The sequence below is a fragment of the Bison bison genome, unplaced genomic scaffold (genome assembly GCF_000754665.1).
Source record: "Bison bison bison isolate TAMUID 2011002044 unplaced genomic scaffold, Bison_UMD1.0 scf7180017846569, whole genome shotgun sequence".
NCBI lineage: Eukaryota > Metazoa > Chordata > Mammalia > Artiodactyla > Bovidae > Bison > Bison bison.
Window position 1 is genome coordinate 887,563 of NW_011477142.1, and position 21,494 is coordinate 909,056.

The window sequence follows — 21,494 nt, forward strand, 5'->3', positions numbered from 1 at the left end:
AACCCAGGGATCAAACCCAGGTCTCCCGCATTGCAGGCAGGTTCTTTACCAGCTCAGCCACAAGGGAAGCCTAAGAATACTGGAGTAGGCAGCCTATCCCTTCTCCAGCAGATCTTTCTGACCCAGGAATTGAACCAGGGTCTCCTGCATCACAGGCGGATTCTTTACCAACTGAGCTATGAGGGAAGCCCCATTCTGAAGAAGGGGATTCCAGAAAGTGGTGTGATTAGTGACTGTGGAGCAAATGGCTGGAGAGCCAAGGCTGGAGATTAGGACCCAAGATGGCAGGCTCAGCTTGAAAGGACAGAGGCCAAAATCTCCCACTCGGGCCTATGATAAGCCTAAGACACCAGAGTACAAGATATCAATATGATTCTGAAAGGCAAACTACAGCCAAGCAGAAGGCTACCTGCCAGGCTTGTGGTCTGACTTCTGCCCTAGCTGCTCCTCCTCTGTTAACCTGGCTGGAAGCAACATCTTCCCTGAAAGAAGTATCATTTTTTTTCTTCTTTGGTTTGTTCTAAGTTAAAATACTTTAGAGCAAAAGTCAGGAGAACAAATTCTCCTGCTGGATTTAACATTTGCTTATCCTTAGGTGTGATTCCCTGGTGGCTATGACAGTAAAGAATCTGCTTGCAGTACAGGAGACCTGGGTTCTATCCCTGAGTTGGGAAGATCCCCTGGAGGAGGAAATGGCAACCCACTCAGTATTCTTGCCTGGGAAATACCATGCACAGAGGAGCCTGGTGAGCTACAGTCTATGGGGTCACAAAGAGTGGGAGATCATTGAGCGACTAACACTTTCACTTTCTTATCCTTAGGCAACCTCTCAAATCCTCTGAGCTATGGTTTTCTTCTCTAAAAGATGAAGATAATAATTGACCTCCCAACCCTATAGGTCAAAGTCATGTTGCTGTTTGTTATTTAGTTGCTAAGCCATGTCCCTTTGCATCCCCGTAGACTAGCCTGCCAGACTCCTTTGTGCATGGTATTTCCCAGGCAAAAATACTGGAGTGGTTTGCCATTTCCTTCCTCAGGGGATCTTTCTGACCCAGAGATAGAACCTGTGTCTCCTGCATTGGATTCTTTACTGCTGAACCAAAGTCATGAGGATCCTATCAAACTGTGTAAAAGCTTTAAAAAAGTGCTACACAGAGGTAACATATAATTGTTATTAAAGCCCTTACAGTTACCGAGAGGGCTTCCCTAGTGACTTAGAATCTGCCAATCTAGTGACTTAGAATGCAGGAGACCCAGGTTTGATCCTAGGTTGGGAAGATCCCTTGGAGAAGGGAATGGCTACCCACTCCAGTATTCTTGCCTGGAGAATTCCATGGACAGAGGACAACAGCTACAGTTGTCCATGGGGTTGCAAAGAGTCAGACATGACTGAACGACTAACACTAGCAGGTACCGAAGAAGATATTTAAAAGATAGTTATTTGTTAAGCTTCTGCTTTGTAAACTCAACTGTGTTCATAGCTCTGGCCCTGGACACCCACACCTGAGGGTTCAGGGATGGAGTCTAGAAACCCCGGTAGAATAGGAAACCATGTGGAAAAAATCTGATCGAGCTGATCCTTAAAAGACACTCGTTTTCAGCTGCTTTCTACTCCCTACTCACTAAAACAGTCAAGTTAAAGGTGGAGATGGGAGCAGTATCTCTAGTACAGTCTCCCAAATAGTTTGTAGTTCAAAGCTCTTAGAAACGTAACCTTTAAGTACACATACAAATGAATATATCATACACCTGACATAAAGACATTGAAATTTTAATGTTGCAAAATCCTGCAAGCACTCCACATGTTTACTTTCATAAATCCTAGAGTAATGTTGAAGCCTTTTTGGCTTAAATTTTACTTGGGTTGTAAAATTAACCCCACTTTTATTGGGTAACTAATACCATAAACCTATGGGGAGAAAGAAGTTTCTTGATGACCCAGCCTTGGATCTTGAAAACTGGAGTCCTGAGGCCAGAAAGTACCCCACACCATCACCCCCCTGCTATTATAGATGATGCTATTCTATCCCTAGGCATTAGCAGAGTCCTGGATTTTTAAGGTGTCATTATGAGAACACTTCTTCCTCCCCCACATTAAACTCTCAAGGCCTCAATTTATATCTCTTGGGAGGACAAAACCCTGGAATTACCCCCAGATATAAATCCCTGACCTACTGGGAGTTCCCATATTTTATGTGTGAGGCTTAGGCTAAACTTCTTACCACCTTTCCAATTTGAGATTCTGAAAAGACCCTTTGAATACTGTTTTTCAGAATAAAATGGAATGCAATTCTTTGGCTGCCTATTTCTTATCGAGGGCTTTAGATCTGCAGGTGTATTACATTTTTTATTGTGCCCAGAATTCCTGATACTCTGACCAGTCCAGTCTCTTGGGGACAGATATAAAAAACCAAGCAAGCAAACAAACAAAAAGAGTATGCGATGTCACCTGCTCAGGAGTAGCTCTCAGTCCTGGCTGTGTATCCATCTCCTTAAGAAGCTTTCGCAAATTCCAATGTCCAAACCCCACCTTGGACCTATTAAATCACAGTCTCTGGGGATGCAGCTTAGGTATTCAAGCATTTTAAAAAGCTCTCAGGTGATTTGACTGTGGTCGAGAACCACAGCACTAGAAAAACAAACATGTATTAAGTGTCTGCCACTCTCTGTGCTGAGTACTATGATAAGTGCTTTCTTCGAAGTAGCCCCTTGTGGCGTTATTATCCTTATTTATCTGAGTGAGAGACTCAAGTTCAGAGAAGTTAAGTAACTGGCTCAGACTCACAAGGCCAGCATGTGGAGGAGCTAGGATTTAATCACAAAATTCAAGCTCAAGCTTGATTACCAGGCTATAATGTTCTGCTTTTCAATCCTACTTTAAAATAAATCAGCCTAATAATAAATAAGAGGATTTATAATGAGCCTTTACTCTGTTTTAGGCATTGTTAAATTTCATTTACATATAAAGTCAATATTAAGTCATTTAATGCTGACAACAGTCTTATACAGAAGGTGAAGATGTAAGTGTTCCCGTTTTACAGATGAGAAAACTGTAGAGTCAGAAAGAGCAAAAGAACTTGTCCACTGTGGCACAGTAAGCAGAAGAATTAGATTTGCCCCCAGACCTGTGCTTGTAACCTCGGTATGCAACTTCCTTCCGAATAGCTGCATATGGGAGTTTTTCCACTGCTTACAGGGGCTCTCTACTGTGAAGATGTGTTCGTGTCTGCTGGACAGAGGAGCCTAGGGGGCTACAGTCCAAAGGGTCACAAACAGTCAGATGCAACTGAGTGACTGCACACACACACATGCACAGGTGGCGAAAAGATTCTCTTCTAAAAGTCAAGTCACAATCTCCTTTCATCCTTCCCATTTCTCCTGCCAGCCGTGCCTGGAGGGGAACAAACGCTCCTCCAACATTAATCAGCTTTATGCCTTTCTCCAGCTCACACTTCTTTCATCGCTGATGTCTTCCATGGTTAGCAAATTAAAAACATGAAGAAGCAAGGCCGTGAGAGTGCAAGGGCGCTTGCAGTGAGCATGCCCGAGGCTGCGTTCTAGGGAGAAGAGACACTAGGAGAAGGCAGATGGAATTCTGGCCATCCATCACAGTACCTGGCATCAACATGCACCAGCCACCTCGCTGTGACGTCAAGATGCTGGAGTGCTTTGTGATGGGCACTCATGATTCTTCTAAAGGTAATTTAGTTACTGGGTTGCCAGCCTCTACAACCTTCCAAATTCACTGCCAGGTGATAGGGAAAAGCAAACACAGTTTGCCCCCCACCTCCAGGGTCTCCCCCTTCCCCAGAGCAAGGAGCTGATGAGGGGTGGTCACACAGGGTTGAGAGTGGTGGCAACCAATGTGGCAGCAGTAGGAGTATCCATCCAAGAAGCACAGCAGACCAAGAATGGGGAACATGCTGCCCAAGGGAGTTTGACAGCGACTGTGGGAGTCAATGGTTATACACTGCTGGGTGAACTTCTTGGGTCTGGAATAAGGCTCTCAAGCGTTCTCCAAAAAAGAGTACAGTGCAGTGTATAATATGAGGCCAGGGAAGCCCAAGATGTAGTTTTTTGAGAAAGGGGAGCAGGAAAGGAAAGAAAGGATGGGTGGGTGGGTGGGTGAGGTACGGGGACTGAAAGGATGCAGAATACCCCAAGTGGATGCCAAAATGGAGTTGTGCCGAGTCTGGACCATGAGACTCCCGCTGTGTGCTTAGTCCCACAGTCGTGTCCAACTCTTTGCGACCCCATGGACTGCATCCCACCAGGCTCCTCTGTCCACCGGGATTCTCCAGGCAAGAATACTGGAGTGGGTTGCCATACCCTCCTCCAGGGGATCTTCCCAATTCAGGGATTGAACTCAGGTCTCCCACCACTGCACATGGCAGGCAGATTCTTTACCCACTAAGCCACCAGAGAGGCCAGCTAGTGCTCTCTTTAGTGCTTCCAGTGGGGGACGGGGTTTCTGAAGGGTGCCTCAGTTTAAGGGAGAAAAGAGAGCAAACGCAACTGTTGTCTTATACACATGATTTCAAAAGAAACCCTTAATATGTATAGAGAAACTGTGGAAATCTGAAGGAAGTCTATACATTACTTAGTAGTGAGCATGCCTGTGCATGCTCAGTCATGTCTGACTCTTTTGAGACCCCCTGGGCTGTAGCCTTGGAGAAGGCAGTGGCACCCCACTCCAGTACTCTTGCCTGGAAAATCCCACGGACTGAGGAGCCTAGTATGCTGCAGTCCATGGAGTTGCTAAGAGTAGGACACAACTGAGCGACTTCACTTTCACTTTTCATTTTCATGCATTGGAGAAGGAAATGGCAACCCACTCCAGTGTTCTTGCCTGGAGAATTCCAGGGATGGGGGAGCCTGGTGGGCTGCCATCTATGGGGTCGCACAGAGTCGGACACGACTGAAGCGACTTAGCAGCAGCAGCAGCAGGGCTGTAGCCTGCCAGGCTCCTCTGTCCATAGAATTTCCCCGGCAAGAATACTAGAGTGAGTTGCCATTTCCTTCTCCAGGGGATCTTCCCGACGCAGGGAAGGAGCCTGCAACTTTTGCATTTTCTGGATCAGCAGGCAGATTCTTTACCACTGTGCCTCCTGGGAAGGTAAGTAGTAGCACACCAATGGTAATTTCTTACTTCTGATAATAGTACTATGTTGATGCAAGACATTAACATTAGGGGATAAGGGGATATGGAAATTCTGCACTACTTTTACAACTTTTCTTAAACATAAATATTTCAAAATAAAAAGTAAAAGAAAAAAGACAGACTTACACACATATCCCCTTCCTGTTGAGCCTTCCTCCCCCCACAGAAGGAGGGGATATAGGTATAATTGTGACTGATTTGAGTTGTTTTACAGCGGGGATCAGCACAGTATTGTAAAGTAATTATCCTCCAATTAAAACAAAAAAAAGAAAGAGTCTTACAAGAAGGTGAGGAGATGCGAACCTTATTGTATATAAATGAACAGGAGATGCTATGGTGTGAGGGTATCAGGAAGGCCTTCAGATGACCTCAATTATTCCTTAAAACAACTTTATAAGAATCCCTCTGGACCTATCCCTGGGTGGCTGAATTCTCATCATGAACAGTTCACTTATTTGTGATTGGCCTACTTCTAAATTCAAGTACTTCCAGGAGAAATGACCTACTTAGGAAGGGCTCAGTATTGATTGATTCTTATTAGCTGCTATGAGCACTTTCCTCTCTGTAGAAAGTTGTATACAAGGAGGGCAGGGCAATTGATGAGAGGTCCCTGTGTGAAGAAGAAGGCAATCTTCCTGACCTTGCACTTCAGTCCAGGGCTGGCTGAGGGCCGGTGAGATGACAGAGAAGGCAGGCCGGGAGGGAGGGGAAGGGAGTCTGGTTCATCAGTTACTAGTTACAAAGGTATCTTTTCAAAACACAGACTTGGAGCAGGTCATTTCCTGCCTAAAATTCATCCCAGTTTCCAACTCACCACAGTTACTCACTGCAGTACACAAAGCCCTTCCCTAGTTCCTGCCCATTTTTCCAGCCTCATTCCCAGACTGATGAGCCTGTGAACCTGATGATACCAGCCATGCTGCTGTTGACCTTGCTCGTCTCAAACAGGGAATGCTCTTTGCTGCGCCCCTGGCTTGGTCTATTCTCTTCCTGAGGCCTGGAGTGCTGTCCATCTGCTTTCTCACCTTGTGATCGCCTTTATTATCGGGTGCTCCCAATCCCTCCTTCCTGGGAAAGTCAGTCACTGCCTACCCCACACTCCCGCCCACCCAGCACCTTTACCACACCACTCCCACAGACTTCTGAATTCATATTATGTTTGTCTCTAAGGTAGGGACCATGTCCGGCTTGGCTTCACAACTCCAGGGCCCGGGACAGTGTACAATATCCAACTCAGCCAACAAGTGCTGAACGAGGGAGAGGGTGCTGCTGAGCTGTCCTCCCTGCTGCTCCACTGCGCACAGACTGACCAGCAGAACTGTAATAGACCTGATAGATGCAGAGATGACCTAGCCTAGCTCATAGATATGACCCTCTCCATACCAGAATGATGCTTCAGACTGGAAACCACTTTCTTCTGCACCAGATTTTACAGTGGGGCATGGCAGGCCTTAGTCAGTTGAACAGATTCTTACTGATGAGTGAGGCCCTAAAATGTTCCCCTATGAGGTACTAAGACCAGTTAAAATGCATGTCTCTCTTTAGGGGGAAGAGAATAGACTTAAAGGCACTTTGCTAACTATAAAATCTTACTCAAAAGAATTTCAAACAAATACTTGTACACAAATGTGCATAGCAGCACTATTCAAAATAGCCTCAAAGTAGAAACAACCTCCAATGCTCGTCAATAGATGAATGGATGGACAAAAGTCATCTTTTGTGGAAAACTATTCAGCCATGAAAAAGGCACAAAGTACCAAAATATGCTACACTGTGGAAGAATCTTCAAAACATTATGATAAATGAAATTAACCAGATGAGAAAAGCCAGAGTACATGATTCCATTTATATGAAATTTCCAGAATAAGTAAATCCATAAAGATAAAAAGCAGATTGATGGTTATCAGGAACAGGAGGAATGGAGGAATAGGGAATAACTACTCACTGGATGTAGAGTTTTACTTTGTTGTGATAAAAATGTTCTGGAATGAGAATGGTGGTATATATATTAGCTGCTGTGGAATTGCTCACTTTTAAATGGTTAATTTTATGTGAATTTTATCTCAATTTTTTTAATTAAAAAATCTCATTTATACCCAAAGGACAAAGCAGAGGGAACAACAGTTGGAATTTTAAGCCTCAGAACTGGGGAGAGATTTTGGGGATTGTTTTTAAGCAAACTCACTGGCCAAAAGTGCTGGCAATTTACACAGTCCCAGCAGGTTTCTTTGTTCTGATTCTCTTGGTTCTACAACTGGAATGCCAGAGACAGTGCTCTGCAAGCCCATAGCTTGGCAGGCTCAGGGGGGACTGACTGCCTTGAGTGAAATCATCCAACACTTCTGAATTTACCCCACTTGGCACCTCTTACAAGTCCTATTTTGAGCCATGGAGATGAAATCCCTTCAAGATGCCTGTCCCCAGAGCCCTGAATCTTGGTCTGAACGAAATCTATCACACAGTTCAAGGAGATGTAGTATTCTTAATTATGCTCATTTAGCAAAGCGTGGTTTATTTTCTCTCATGTGGGAAGTAATTTCACTTTACCAATGCAAATATAACTGGTAAGCTGTATTTGTTTTCCCAAAGACCATCATGCTTCCCTGGTGACTCAGATGGTAAAGAATCCACCTGAAATGCGGGAGACCTGGGTTTGATTCTGGGGTTGGGAAGATCCCCTGGAAAAGGGAAAGGTTACCCACTCCAGTATTCTTGTCTGGACAATTCCATGGACAGAGGAGCCTGGAAGGCTACAGTCCATGGGGCTGCGTGGCTCAGATGTAAAGAATCTGCCTGCACTGTGGGAGATCTGGTTTTGACCCCTGGGTTGGGAAGATCCCCTGGAGGAGGGCATGGCAACCCACTCTGGTCTGGAGAATTCTTGTCTGGAGAATCCCCATGGACAGAGGAGCCTGGTGGGGTACAGTCCATAGGGTCGCAAAGTCGGACACAACTGAGTGACTAAGCATGGCACAGCGCAAAGAGCATTATGACCAAAAGTGGATGGGAGGTACCCCTTTTTAAATCTGTAAATCAGGCCACATCTTAGCTAATCTGGTTAGAGCATAGCCACGGCAGATCCACACCCACGCTGCTTCCCAGGAAAGGCACTAGTAAGCTTGGGGCTGAGTGCAAAGCCTCCCATTTCAGAGGCTGGGTTCTCTCTAGGGAGGCAAAGTTAGATCTCTTAAAGGGGAAAAATCAGGTCTATCTTTTCATTAAAAGGGGGGGATACAAGATAAAATTAAGAATCGATGTAAGGGATGCAGAATTCTCCAATATGGATAAAAGCTCAGAGACACAGAAACTTGAAGAATAGAATATAATCTGACATGGTCTAAAAAAGTTGGTGTCTCTCCAAAATCAACTCCTTCCTTTTCCTGAGACAACTTTAAGCCTTGAGGCATCCTTGGTTAACAGCCAACCAGGAGGAGAGAAAATAATTTAAGTCATATAAGCTTTAACTGCAAATACCTCAGAAGAGACGGCCCTTGGAGAAGAGACATCAGGATAAATATAAGTGGAGACGTGGAAAGTGCTGGCTGGAGTGAAGGAGAGAAGGTGGTCCTGGAAGGAGAGCTACTGGGGCCACTGAAGGTATGCTTTGCCTCAGGCTGGCTGTGGTGGAGAGATTAGAGGTTAAATATGGGATCCCAATGTTATCTACCACACTCTGTTTTTAAAGATCCATCTGAAAGTGGGCATCAAAGAGGGTAACGTGTTAACATACTTGACCTTTAAGATCAGTTTTCAAAGTGAGCCAATCAAGGCACGTCAGCCCAGAGGGGTGATGACTCACAGAGAAGACTTCATCCTACAAGGCTGAGAGTTCAGCCCACCCTAATAGCCCTTCTCTTACTGGGAATTCCTTTGTGAGCACGAGCAATTTCGAGGTGCCTGTGTCAAGTAACATGTGCTGTTGCCCACACCTGGACACTGATCATTGGTAACATTTATTTCCTTAGCAAAAGAGTCCCTTGCTCTTTCTCACACCACTTTTTTGCTTTAAAAAATTAAATAAAAAATTTTAAGTTTTTTCCCCCCTTGGCCATGAACCATTAAAACAAACAGATGAATAACACTCTGTCATAGTTTCCAGAGCAGTGCATAATAGTTACTTGTATCCAACTTAGAAATGGGAAGGTATTGGCTTTGCTTCATAGAGATGTTTAGAAATACAAGGGTTGCATTTCACTTTGGAGAAGGAGCAGAACTACCCAGGTTTGTATCTCACAAGTGTAATTTAAGGGAAAATTACATGTGTAATAGATTTTATTCCTATTTAAACACACATTTGAAACGATAAGACTATACAACAGTATTTTTAAGAATATGGAAGGTCACTACTCAGAAGAATGAGTGACTTCTGCCCCCTCCTGATTACTGAGGTTTTCGTGGTGGGGCAGCCTTTCACCTTCTAAGAAGCTCTAGGGTATTTGACTTTTCCTCTAATGTTGTTGTTTAGTCTCTAAGTTGTGTCTGACTCTTTTGTGACCCCATGGACTATAGACCGCCAGGCTCCTCTGTGCATGGCACTTCCCAGGCAAGAATACTGGAGTGGGCTGTCATTTTCTTCTCAAAGGGATCTTCCCCACCCAGGGATCGAACCCATATCTCTTGCATTGGCAGGTAGGTTCCTTACCACTGAGCCACATGCGAAGCCCAGCTTAGGCTGGTGCTGGGAGGGCACAGATGGATTTTGGAGCCCCCAAGTTCTCACTAGAAACCTTTTGGATGTTCTTTGGCAGTTCTCCAAATATTAGGTATTCAAACTACACTCTAAATTTGCCTGTTGAGAATAACGGAAGTTCAGAATAATATGACATGCACACATAGCAATCCAGTCAGGTTTTTAACCACAATGTTTCTAAGATTGCTTTGAAATTTTTTTCATTTTCCTTTTATGCCTAAGACCATGGATTGCAAAAAAAAGAGAAGGTTTGTGGAAAGAGCGGTAAAGGGAACTTAGGGATTTCTTAGGGGGGTTTTGATTTCGTCTTACTACTCAGAAGTTGGGTGAAACTCAATCTCCCATTTTTGCTTTTGTTTTGTCTCAGCTTTGTTTCCCATTCCTTCTGCTGATGGCAGTTAGGAAAGAATACTAGCTTCCATAAAAAGCCATGGTGACTATAATGCCTCCCGTAAAACAACACCAAATAATGCAGTATAGAGGTGCTCATGGTCAAACATAAAAAAAATGTACACATTAAAAAAATGTAAAGAGGCAGAAATTCACATGAACATAAAGCTTGACTGGTGATGCACTAAATGGGAACATGGTAACTGAACAAGTGGTATCTGTTGGACAAGGGGTCTCTGGGACAGAGCTGTGAAATCCAGTGGGTTCCCTAAGGAGAAATGAGGAAAGAGGGTGGATTTGTGGCAGTGCTTTAACTAGAACGTGAAAGTGGAGAGCAGAGCGGTCTTATATCCTTGGTGTTGAAATACCAACAATATCCCTGTTCACCAGGACTTTACAGTTTATGGGGGAGAAACATGAAGGTGATAAACATCACCTTCATTCCCCTCTACGTCCTTCTCTCTTTCTCTCTTTTCCACCAAGTTTGTTGAAGCCTTGTGCTGAAAATAAAACAAAGGGTATCTAACTGAGGCTGGGAAGGCTTCTGGAGGAGGTGATAGCTTCAAAGAGGAATAATTCAACAGATCATGGATTAAATGGTATGCCACCAAGATAAGTGGAGTTGAAATCAGTGAGACTTCATGGGACTAATGGTGGGGGCAGGACAGGCCCAAGAGGAGGGTCCTCAGCCGCAGCGTCTGGAGGAGTGATAAGGTTCAACACACCATTCGCTACTCTGTGGGCTCAGTCCTGCTCTCATACTCTGTTAAAGTCCTTTTAACATTATCTTATTTCAGTCTGCTACTTCAAAATTCTAATAATAAGAAAAAATGGGGAGGGGATGGATTTTATAGTGAAGACAGGGGATGTCAGAAAGTGATGTGATTAGTGACAGGAGAGCAAGTGGTGGAGCTGGAGAGTTAAGGCTGGGGATCAGGGCCTAAGATGGAAGGTTCAACTTGTTCATAACCTGCCACAAGGGCCATAAACCCAAGACACAGACTAGAGAATCTCCAGCTGTTTCATGGAGAGGGCTGAAGCTATGTCAGAGTTGGCAAAAAATGGTAAGGGGTCTGCTGGCAGAGCTGGTATGTATAGAAGGGGCCGGTGAACTCGGGGCAGGCACCAAGCCTGTAGCTGTCCCTTGAGCCTGTTTGTTATCTAGGGGAGTCATTCAGTTGGAACGAGCCCTTTCCAGCTTCTAGTCCAACCCCATCTAAAGCAGAAGAGCTAACAGCTGTGTGACTTGAAGAAGTTCACCAAGTAGCTGGATGGGCAGAGTGCAGTGCTGGGGTAAGACCTGGACTTTGGAGACCCACAGAACTGGGCGCAGTCCTGGCAGCTGCCTTCCAGCTGTATGTGGCTTTGTGTTAAGTATGTCATCTCCTCATCTATAAAACTAGTATATTAAATCAGATCATGTATACAAACTATTCATTCATGAGAGTTGTTTATGAAGTATAAGTTCTCTTTTTGCTTTATTTATTCTAGAAATAGGTATACAGATTTACCTACTACTTGCCAGGTACTATTGTAGGCACTGGAGAAAAGAAAGCAGACAAAAAATAACCACCCTGGTAGTACTGATCTTAGCTTAGATTTCTGGCTGGAAGCTCTTTCTTCCACTCCCTTTTTTATGCACCTTGCGGTTCCTTCTCATCAGACCAAAGATTACTCATACATAAAATTATGCCTGTGTGTGAACTCTGGACACGTTTGGGACAGAAGTAGGGTCTGGCTTATGAATCAGAAAGGACATGACAGGGGTTAGCCTTTAAGAAGAGAAGTTTGATTAAACTACCCCTCCTTGGTCTGCTCCATGGACCCTGCCTCCTTTCTCTTGCCGGGAGTGGACCCTCTGTGCTCCATTCTAAGGTCCAACGACCATCAACTCAAGCACACGAACCTCATCCCTCTCACCTATCCATGGGTATTACTCTGGCAATTGTCTCTTTTCTCAGCTCTATTGCCATTTCCTCCTATCTCTATTGGATTATTCCCATCAATACCCCAATGCTACAATATCTCCCACCTTAAACTCTCTGTGGCTCTGTTCAGGTACCAGCACATTTTCGTGCTCCTTTCTATAGGACTGCTCCTCTCAAGGATGCCTGCACCTGCTTTCCCCAGTTCCTACACTGGCTCTTAGACCCACCCCAATCAGGCCTTTGCCTTGACATTCCACTAAAAGAGCTCTTGTCGAGGTCAGTGGTCTCCATGATTAAATCCGATAGGTCATCTTTAATGTTACTGACCTAGCAGCAGCATCTGACACAACTCATCACTCCTTGAAATACTTTTCACTCAGCTTCTAGACACTGTTCTCTGTCGGTTTTCCTTCTCCTTCTCTAGCTGTGCTTTCTTAGTCTCCTTTGCTAGTTCAAGATTTTAGTCACTGACAACCCTAGAGTTCAGCACTCAGACCTCTTCCTCATATTCTCTCTCTCTGCCTACCTGATCTTCCATCGCCCAAGCTTGAAATGGCCATTTCTGTACTGAGGACTGCCACACTCATATCTCCAGCTGAAATAACTCTCTGAACTTCAGCCTCCCTATCTCCCCTTGAGTATCTAAAAGGAATTCAAACTCCACATGTCTAAAATTGCAACCTTTATTTCCCTCCAAGACCATTCTGGAACTCTTCCTCCACCCCAGGAAATAACAATTCTTTCCTCCAACTACCCACAGCAAAAATTATGACATTCTCCTCAATTTTACATTCTCTTACAACCATCTCCAAACCATCAGCCCATGCTTCTACCTCCTCCTTCAAAACCTATCCCAAACCTGCCTTTACTGCTGCCCTCTGGTTCAGGCCACCATTATCTCTGCATGAATTTTTTTCCAGAATACTCACAACTGGTCTTCCTACTCCCACTCTTAGCCACCCTCCCCAGCCTGTTCTGTCTCCCTCTCAGCAGCTGGAGGAATCCTTGTAGGACCTAAGTCAGTTTATGTCTCTCTCCTGCTCAAATTCCTCCAGAGACTTCCCTTCACATGCTAAGGACACACAGGAGTCCTTACAATGTCCTTACATAGATTTCTGCTGCCCCTACTACTTCTCTGACCTCATGCCCACCACTGTCCTCTCGCCCTCATCTGATTATTACCTATTACATTTAGTATCATCAGACATATTCTGTACTGATACATTTAATTGTGTATATAAACACTTCCTGGGAACAGCAACTGTGGTCTGGTCACTTGTGGTATGTCCCCATTGCCTAGAACAGCACTGAGTGGCAAGTTGTCGACAGTGTCAACACAATAGATACAGACAAGCTTAATGAGTGAATTAAATCTCTCCCACTTTAAAAAAATACTTTAACTTCTGTGTGGTGGCAACAGAGAGGAACCTGAGTTCATCTCACAACCTGAAATTTACAATTTCTCCACTTCCCCACCCCAGCCACTCAACCTCCCCATGCACTTAGTTCTGCTGAATGGAAGACACAAAGAATGGAAGGAAGGGGAAATGGGCATCCTTTAAGAGGAGCAACAGTTTGACTGGAAAACTAAATTGGCTTCCAAAGCACTTCTTAAATTTGTCCCCTCTCCTCCTTCCAGAGGGCTTCCCTGATAGCTCAGTTGGTAAAGAATCTGCCTGCAATGCAGGAAACCCTGGTTCAATTTCTGGGTTGGAAGGATCCACTGGAGAAAGGATAGGCTACCCGCTCCAGTATTCTTGGACTTCCCTTGTGGCTCAGCTGGTAAAGAATCCACCTGCAATGCAGGAGACCTCGGTTTGATCCCCCCTCTAGGCTCAGGCACCCACCACCCTTCAGCTGATGACTCCCCTAACTGGGAGACCAGCCTCTAATCTTCTGCTCTTCCAAATCCACCCTCCATGAAGCTGCCAAAGGGCATCTAAAATGGAAATCTGTGTCCTCCCTTTGGCTGGCAATTTTCATCAAGCACACTGCCATCCTCAGGTATACAATACTGGCTACTTCAATGTTAATGAGATTAGACATCCACAAACTTCTTAGCTAATTTCGTTTTCAAGTTAAAATGGTTCCCTCTTCTTTTTCTTCTTTCTTCCATTTACCTTCACAAGTTATCAAGATTGTACTCTTTCTTCAACAGTATTCTCATCATCAAAGTGAATTGAGAAAAGAAGCATGACCTTTGACTTAAAGCTATGAGTATCATTTGTAACCATATCTAGGTGTTTATGAAAATAGTATATTGCCCCAAACCAGAAGCAGCCAGCAAAAAGGCAGGGAGGCAGGATGGATGGTTTCTGTACAGGAACCATGTGCCAGAAACTCTCAAGTTGGCAGTATTTTCTAGTTGAAGAAACCAAGGTTCAGAGATTAAGTAAGTTTCTTGCCCAAAGCCTTAGGCTTCACTCTAAATTTCCTGCTGTTTCCACTATAAGAAATACTACAAAGTTAATACAAATATATGAAAATATGTGCACACAAGGTTGAATGAAAAAGAAACACCAAGCAGTATTTGCACAGATATGCTGCTATGTAAGATGGTTATATGTATACAGACAAGGAAGGAGCTCAGATGGAAACAGTCACTCTTGATTTTATTGAACCATGTGTCCTCCAAATTGTCCCAGTGCTTAGCAATGAGATAACCATTAGTTGAGAAACGTATTAAGAAATGTATTGAGGAAACAAGCTCAGGAAAAGGTGCTCAGCGGTGTGTATGCTTCTTGGACTTAGCAAAAGGGAGAGAATTTTGTAAATAGCAGTTGGTTTTCTGGAGGAGGAGAAGAAAGTGGCAAAGTTGAGGGAGATATTAGAGAGGAGGAAGATGAACAGAAAAGATTCCTCCCAGACAGTCTGGCTTGACACAGGGTTTCTCTATCCAGCAAAGAGTGTTCTCACTTCCTAGAAATTGACAGGAAAAGTGCTGGCCAAGTAAGTTTCAAGTTTCTTTAGGGTATTAGCTAACAAGCAGGATGCTGGGACTGATCTTGGCACAGATGAGTGGAAAAGTCACTGGGCTAGAAATCAGAAGACCAGGGTCCTTGGTCCTGATTTGGCTGCCAACAAGCTTTATTTCTATGTAACCTTGGAGAGGTCACTCACCCTCGTTTGTCCTAAGTTATTCTATTTGTATAATATAGAAGTTGAGCCATCTGATATGCTCTTTCCAATTCTAACCTTTTAAGGCTATTCTAGTCTAAGCTCTCATCATGTCCCATCAAGATGACTGCAGTAACCTCCTAATGTGTTTCTTGACCTCCATTCTTGACCCTGTAAATTGATCTTTCACACCACTGCAGAATGAGCTACCTGATAGCTAGATCAGATCATCTCTTTCTTACAACTACAGTCACTCTCCACTGCATAAAGTTCCCTGGTGACAGTCCATTAATGTGTTAATAGCATATTAATAGAGTTCATACGACCCCTGAATGTCCAACCCATCCACCTCTCTAGTCCATCTCTTGTCATTGCCCTCCTCAAACCCCAGGCCCTGGTAATAAAGAACAGCTTGTAATTTCTGAAGGGGCTTCCTAGGTGGCTTAGTGGTAAAGAATCTGCCTGCCAAGGTAGGAGATGCAAGAGACTCGGGTTCGATCCCTGGGTCAGGAAGATCCCCTGGAGGAGGAAATGGCAACCCACTCTAGTATTCTTGCTTGGAAAATCCCATGAACAGAGGAGCCTGATGGGCTACAGTTCATGGGATCTCAAAGAGTTGGACACAGCTTAGTGACTGAGCACAACAACAATAACATACTTTCTGAACACACCACACTATTAGTGACATTCGTACCTTGGCTGTTTCCTTCCAAGAAATGCGTGCTTACCTTTCTCCACCTGGCTCACTGTCCTTCATCCTTTCAGTTCTAGTTCAGGCTTAGCTCTTTTAAGATGCTTTCCTGAAACCCGTTGATTAGTCCATGAGCAGATTTGCTCTCTCCCACCTCCTGCACTTAACATTACACTATGATTCTTTGTTTTGAGCTGTGTGTTCCTCTACCAGGCAGAATGCTCTTGAAGTGCAGTGGCTGTTCTTATTTTTCTTTATGGTCTTGGAGTGAGATCCCCAACCTCACTCCTCGCTGAGCCTAGTCCATTTAACCTGGTTCGCAGTAGGCGCCCAATAAATGTTTACGGAATTGCATGCTATGCTTCCTAGCTGTGGCTACACAGACTTCCTTCAGCCTGCAACACCAGCAGCCTTCAGCAAGCCCTCCTTGGAACACAAGCCCAAAGGTGGACCACGGAAGGTTTCATCCCTATTTCTTAAGTGCTCTTAGTCAACTCCCCCAGAGTCCCGCCACCCCAAATTTGTGAGCTTCAGAGTTGGCAGGTCAAAGGCAGTCTCAGCACTCCCCACTCCCTCCCACCTTGTTTTCTCTAAGCAGAAACAAAAAGCCGTCCAAGTGCCAGAGATCCAGGTTGCTGTTCCACAGGACTTGCAGGACAGCATCATATCTGACTCCATGAGGGTATTATTTTAAGCATTACTAAACACCCCTAACCTATCAACTCCTGGCTTTGTAGTCATTTCCAGTTGGAATGTCTTTAGGCTGAAAAAAGACAGGTTTGTGAGAAGACATAAACATCTTTGGTGAGAGGTGACATATGTTTTCTCCTAGTGAAAGCAAGCCACTCCCGTAGACTCTGCAGTTTTTTGGACACTGCATAAAATACGTCTCTTAGGCAATTAATTTCCTGGCAGGCTTTGAGTGAAGCAATTACTCCATGTTTTTCTTTGTCATTGTTCGAAAGTTTAACAGTGCATCTATCTCCTTTATTCATGTCTGGAAGGCCAAAGACTACCTTGAAACCTCTGTGGCAAATGTATGTAAAAACACTTAGTGTTCACACGTTTGATTTAAATATTGACAAATTTTTTCATTAGTACATTAAACCCTCAGCTTTATTCATCTTAAATGCTTTCCAGGAGAGTGACTCCCCCATTAGCACGACTCCCAGTAACTCAATACAAACTTTGTAAGTGGGCTAACCACGGAACCTGGTAGTCTATTGTGCTCCTATTCTGCGGTGAGGCAGCTGTAACTGGTTATGAACCAGTGCTGGAAATAGTGTTTGGAGCTTTCTTGGCAGATTTCTTACATCGTTATTCAATATGAACTGCAAATCATATGCTCGTAGTTATGAAAATGTCAGGAAACTCCTAGTGTTCATGCTTTGTTTGACAAAGCTATTTTCGAGTCCTTTCGGAAGGCAGGGGCATCGAGCATTTGGGATGGAGAGGGAACAAGCGGCCCTGCCCCCACCTTCCCAGCAGTATTTGAGAAGTTGGTAATTCAGTGCTAGATGACAAGAGCTCAACTCTGCACTGAGAGACGGCTGTTTCGCAGAGTCTCAATTAGTCCAGGATGTGTGTCAGGGCTACTAGAGGTCTGAAAGGAAATGCAAGAAACTTGTTCACTTCTTGCTCAGTTTGGATCAACTGAGGAGCTTCTGATCAGGGTCAGCAAGTGTTTGACTCTTACTCCTAGAGGCAGTGGAGCAATGCCCAGGGGACAGGAAGAGGAACAGAGAGCCTAGAGAGAAGGGACAGAGCGAGAGGGAAGGAAAGTCAAGGGTTTGGCAGAGAGAGGGAGGGAGAGAAAAGGGCAGGGGAGAGGACAAAAAGGAAATGTGAAAGAAATGCAAAATAGGAGATTAATACCACATCTCACACAAGGAACTACATTCTTAAGACCTTTCAACACAGAGAATAACTTTAGAGTCTTACCACATTCTTGTAAGATATGTAAGGGTACTCTTGATTTGAAAAAGCAAAGATTGTTGTGGAAATTTTGAAAAATAGAAGCACAAAGAAGAAAACTTAAATCACCAGACATCCAGGACCCACAGAAAATCACTCTTAACAAATATCTTTTATGCATACATATAGACACAGAAATGAATTCTTTTTAAAATGTGGAATTACATGAGACATAATTTCTTCTTTTGAATGGAATATGTATTTTCCTCATCATTATTCTTCTAAAATTGGTTTGTAGTGGTTGCAGTGAAACATTTTGGTTGTATCCAACTATTTGTTATTTACAAAAATGTTGAGGTGAATATCCTTGTGTATGGATCTTTATACACATCTATGATTATTTCTCTAGGCTAAAAACAATGAGTGGAATTATTTTCTAGGTCGAAGGTATGCAGATCTTTTAGCTTTTTTACATATATTTCCAAATAGTCCTCTATCATCTTGAGGTCATTTGATTCTTTATTTAAAGATGAAGAAAGGAAGGAAGGGATAGTAAACGATGCAGGTAGGCTTGAATTCAAGTATCCTAGTCCCTGATATATGCTCTTGGACTCTATAGGCTCCAAGCTGCACTGTCTCTCAGCTATGATGATGGATAATCAGCAGTAGTTCTAACGATTATTTCTACCATCAGTGTAGGACAGGGTCTATTTCTCTGCACTCGCTGCTAACAAGTACCTGCTAAGGTACCTACTAGGTATTATCCCTTTTTAAGCTCATATCTCATTTTTTATCCATAGTGAAGTTAAACATCCTTTTCATGTGCTTGCATGTTTGTGAAACATTTGTATTAGTTATGTAAACAATTTGCACATTTTATGCATCCTCTCTGTCTATTCTACTGTTGGTATCATTATTCTTATTAGATGAGGAGACTGAGGTTTTGAGAGACTGAACTACTTGTTCAAGATCATATAGTTAAGTGGCAAATTTGTGTTTTTAAGTTGGTTTCATGTCATGCCAGGCACAGTGTTCTTTTATAAATTCCAAGGATAATAATGTCATAAATCCAACAGAGGAAAACCAAATCCTCTGAATACCGCAGTAAATAAAATCAAGAAAATCCACAATAGTACAAGGAGGTGTAGAGCCCCTCAAGAGAAGTATTGAATGTCTCTCTGGTCTTTAATTATAGCCACTGAATTGTGTGCTTAGAATATCTGCAGAGACATAGCAACAGCCTAAGAACCATGTTTATAATGTGCTTTATTTGGGTGAGCTCTTCCTTCTAGATTGGCAGACTTAATAAACCTGTAGGGAGAAATGTGAGGAGAGATGCTGAGGAAGGTGGTGGTGAGAGAAGGTGGTTCATATGGTGTATATGGGGATGGTGTATTGGCTGATGGTCTATTTCACTGGTCAGAGAGGGAGGGAAGGTAGCTACCAAAAAAGCTGATTGATGGTAAGGGCACTTAGGATTAGGAGTGCGCTCTCTGAAATGAGGGAGGTGCCGTCTTGCTTTCCTCTCTACTGCTCTCAGTTCACTTGGAGTTATCAGGCCTTACTCTGAACACCAGAGTTCAAAAGTGCTCTACATTGGTGAACAGAACTAAAATCATGTCATAAGACCAGTGGCTTAAGGGGCTAGACAACAGGGAAGCCTGAAGAGGAGAAGACTTGAGGGAACATGACAACATTCTTCAGGTTCATCAAACACACTCTGCATCCTTTCTTAGACACGTGTGTTCTTCATCTTCCCTCCTCATTGCCTCATCTCCACCATCCTGGCACATGGTGCTCAGTCAGAGAACATGTTTATTGACAGCCTACCGGGCGCCAGGCACCCTGGGGGTCCAGCAGTGGGCAGAGCCTAGACCTTAAAGGAGCATATCTCCTCAGGGTATCCAGTACAGGCCTGCTGAGGATGGGCAGACACATAGATGAATGAGTCAGAGATTGTACTCATCAGAATGGAGAGCAGAGGAGGAATATTTGCACTGAGATGGTAAATGAATGATGATCTCTGAAGTGGCTGAAGACAACCAGGAACTTCCAGCGCCCTCAGAACTGAAGTCAGCGGTCTGAGAAGTAAAGGCCAACTAGTTCCCTCTTCTCCCTTCTTCCTCACATCACTAAATCTCATCTCCAATTAAAGATCCACCCAGGTAAACCATGTTGATGGTCCCCTGCTGCTTTTAGGATAACGTGCAGATTCCTCAACCAGGTGCATAAGTTGTCTCACACACGGGAGCCCGTCTCTCTTTCTAGGCTTATCTTCTGCCGTTCTGACAGAAAGAAGAGAATCAGATAGAAAAGTCCTGCTCGAGAGCAGCTAAGTGCACGCTACGGGATGCCTAGGAAAGCAGCCTTCAGTGAACGTTATTCATCCAACCAGCATCAGCTGAGCACCTGGCCGGCCAGGGTGTGACAGCAGATGTAGGTTCTAGTGCTCAAGGAGCCCACAGTTTAAAGAGGAGCCAACTGTGGGCGATGTCATACGGACTACTACCTGGCAGGGAGAAAATGTCAGGTGAGGAGGCAGCAGTAGCTCTATTCATTCACTCCACAGATACCCAGTTGTCTGCTACATGCCCACAACTATTCTAGGTATCAGGGCTCAGTGGTGAACCAAGCACAGGGCAGGGGAGCAGCCTGCTTGGTGCAGCCAATACGGGGTTAAGGGTCTGTGGAGAATTTTCAAACAATCATAAAACCAACTCTCAATTTACTCTGCTGTTATTGCACACTGTGCTTGTGATTCAAACAATGACATATAAAATATTTCTCTCCATTGGGGAGGTGCTCCCACTGTCCTGCCCGTCGTAGACCACTGCTGCAGCTACAGCAGTAAACGAAACCTCCCCCACCCCCTGCCCTCACGAAGCTGGCACTCCACTGGGGGAGGGTGGTGGCTCGTCCCTCCTGCAGCAGTAGAGCTGCCACGCCAGCTGGCCACTGGCTCGCCGAGCAGGAGACCTCAGCTAGAGGTGGTGTGAGACTACGCTCTGGCCGAAGGGATGCGAGCAGAGGTGAAGTGTACTAGCTCTGCATCAGGCTCTGAAGGAAGAAAGAAGTGACATGGGGCAGGGGGTGAGGACAGAAGGAAAGAAGGAAGAAGGGAAGGAAGGGAGGGAGAGGGAGGAAGAGAGGCATGAAGAAGGGAGGAAGAGAGGGCTGAGTCTTTACAGAATAAAAGAAAAAATGTGCTCCTGACCAGCATGTGACTGTGAAGATGCTGAGGAAGCCATCTAGGACAAGACGGATGCCACAGCTTGGGGCAGGCAGAGGAGCAATATAGGGGCTCAGGGTGAGCGTGGGGAACAGAGCTCCCCTTCTAGCTCTGAGCAGCCACCTTGGGACTGAGGAGAAATCAATTTCTGTCTTGTTTAAGCCACTGTATCTTTATCCACCTTTCTTTCTTCCTTACTTCCTTTGTTTCTTCTCATTTATTACACCAACCTAGACTGTAGTGGCTCAGAGGTTAAAGTGTCTGCCTGCAATGCAGGAGACTTGGGTTCGATCCCTGGGTCGGGAAGATCCCTGGAGAAGGAAATGGCAACCCACTCCAGTATTCTTGCCTGGAGAATCCCATGGATGGAGGAG

At 44.4% G+C, this 21,494-nt stretch overlaps 1 protein-coding gene across 2 annotated transcripts in view; it reads right to left on the reverse strand.

Annotated features, from left to right (window-relative positions):
• ROR1 (receptor tyrosine kinase-like orphan receptor 1) overlaps positions 1-21,494 on the reverse strand; it is a 205,345-nt gene that overhangs the window by 43,963 nt on the left and 139,888 nt on the right. The window lies entirely within an intron of this gene.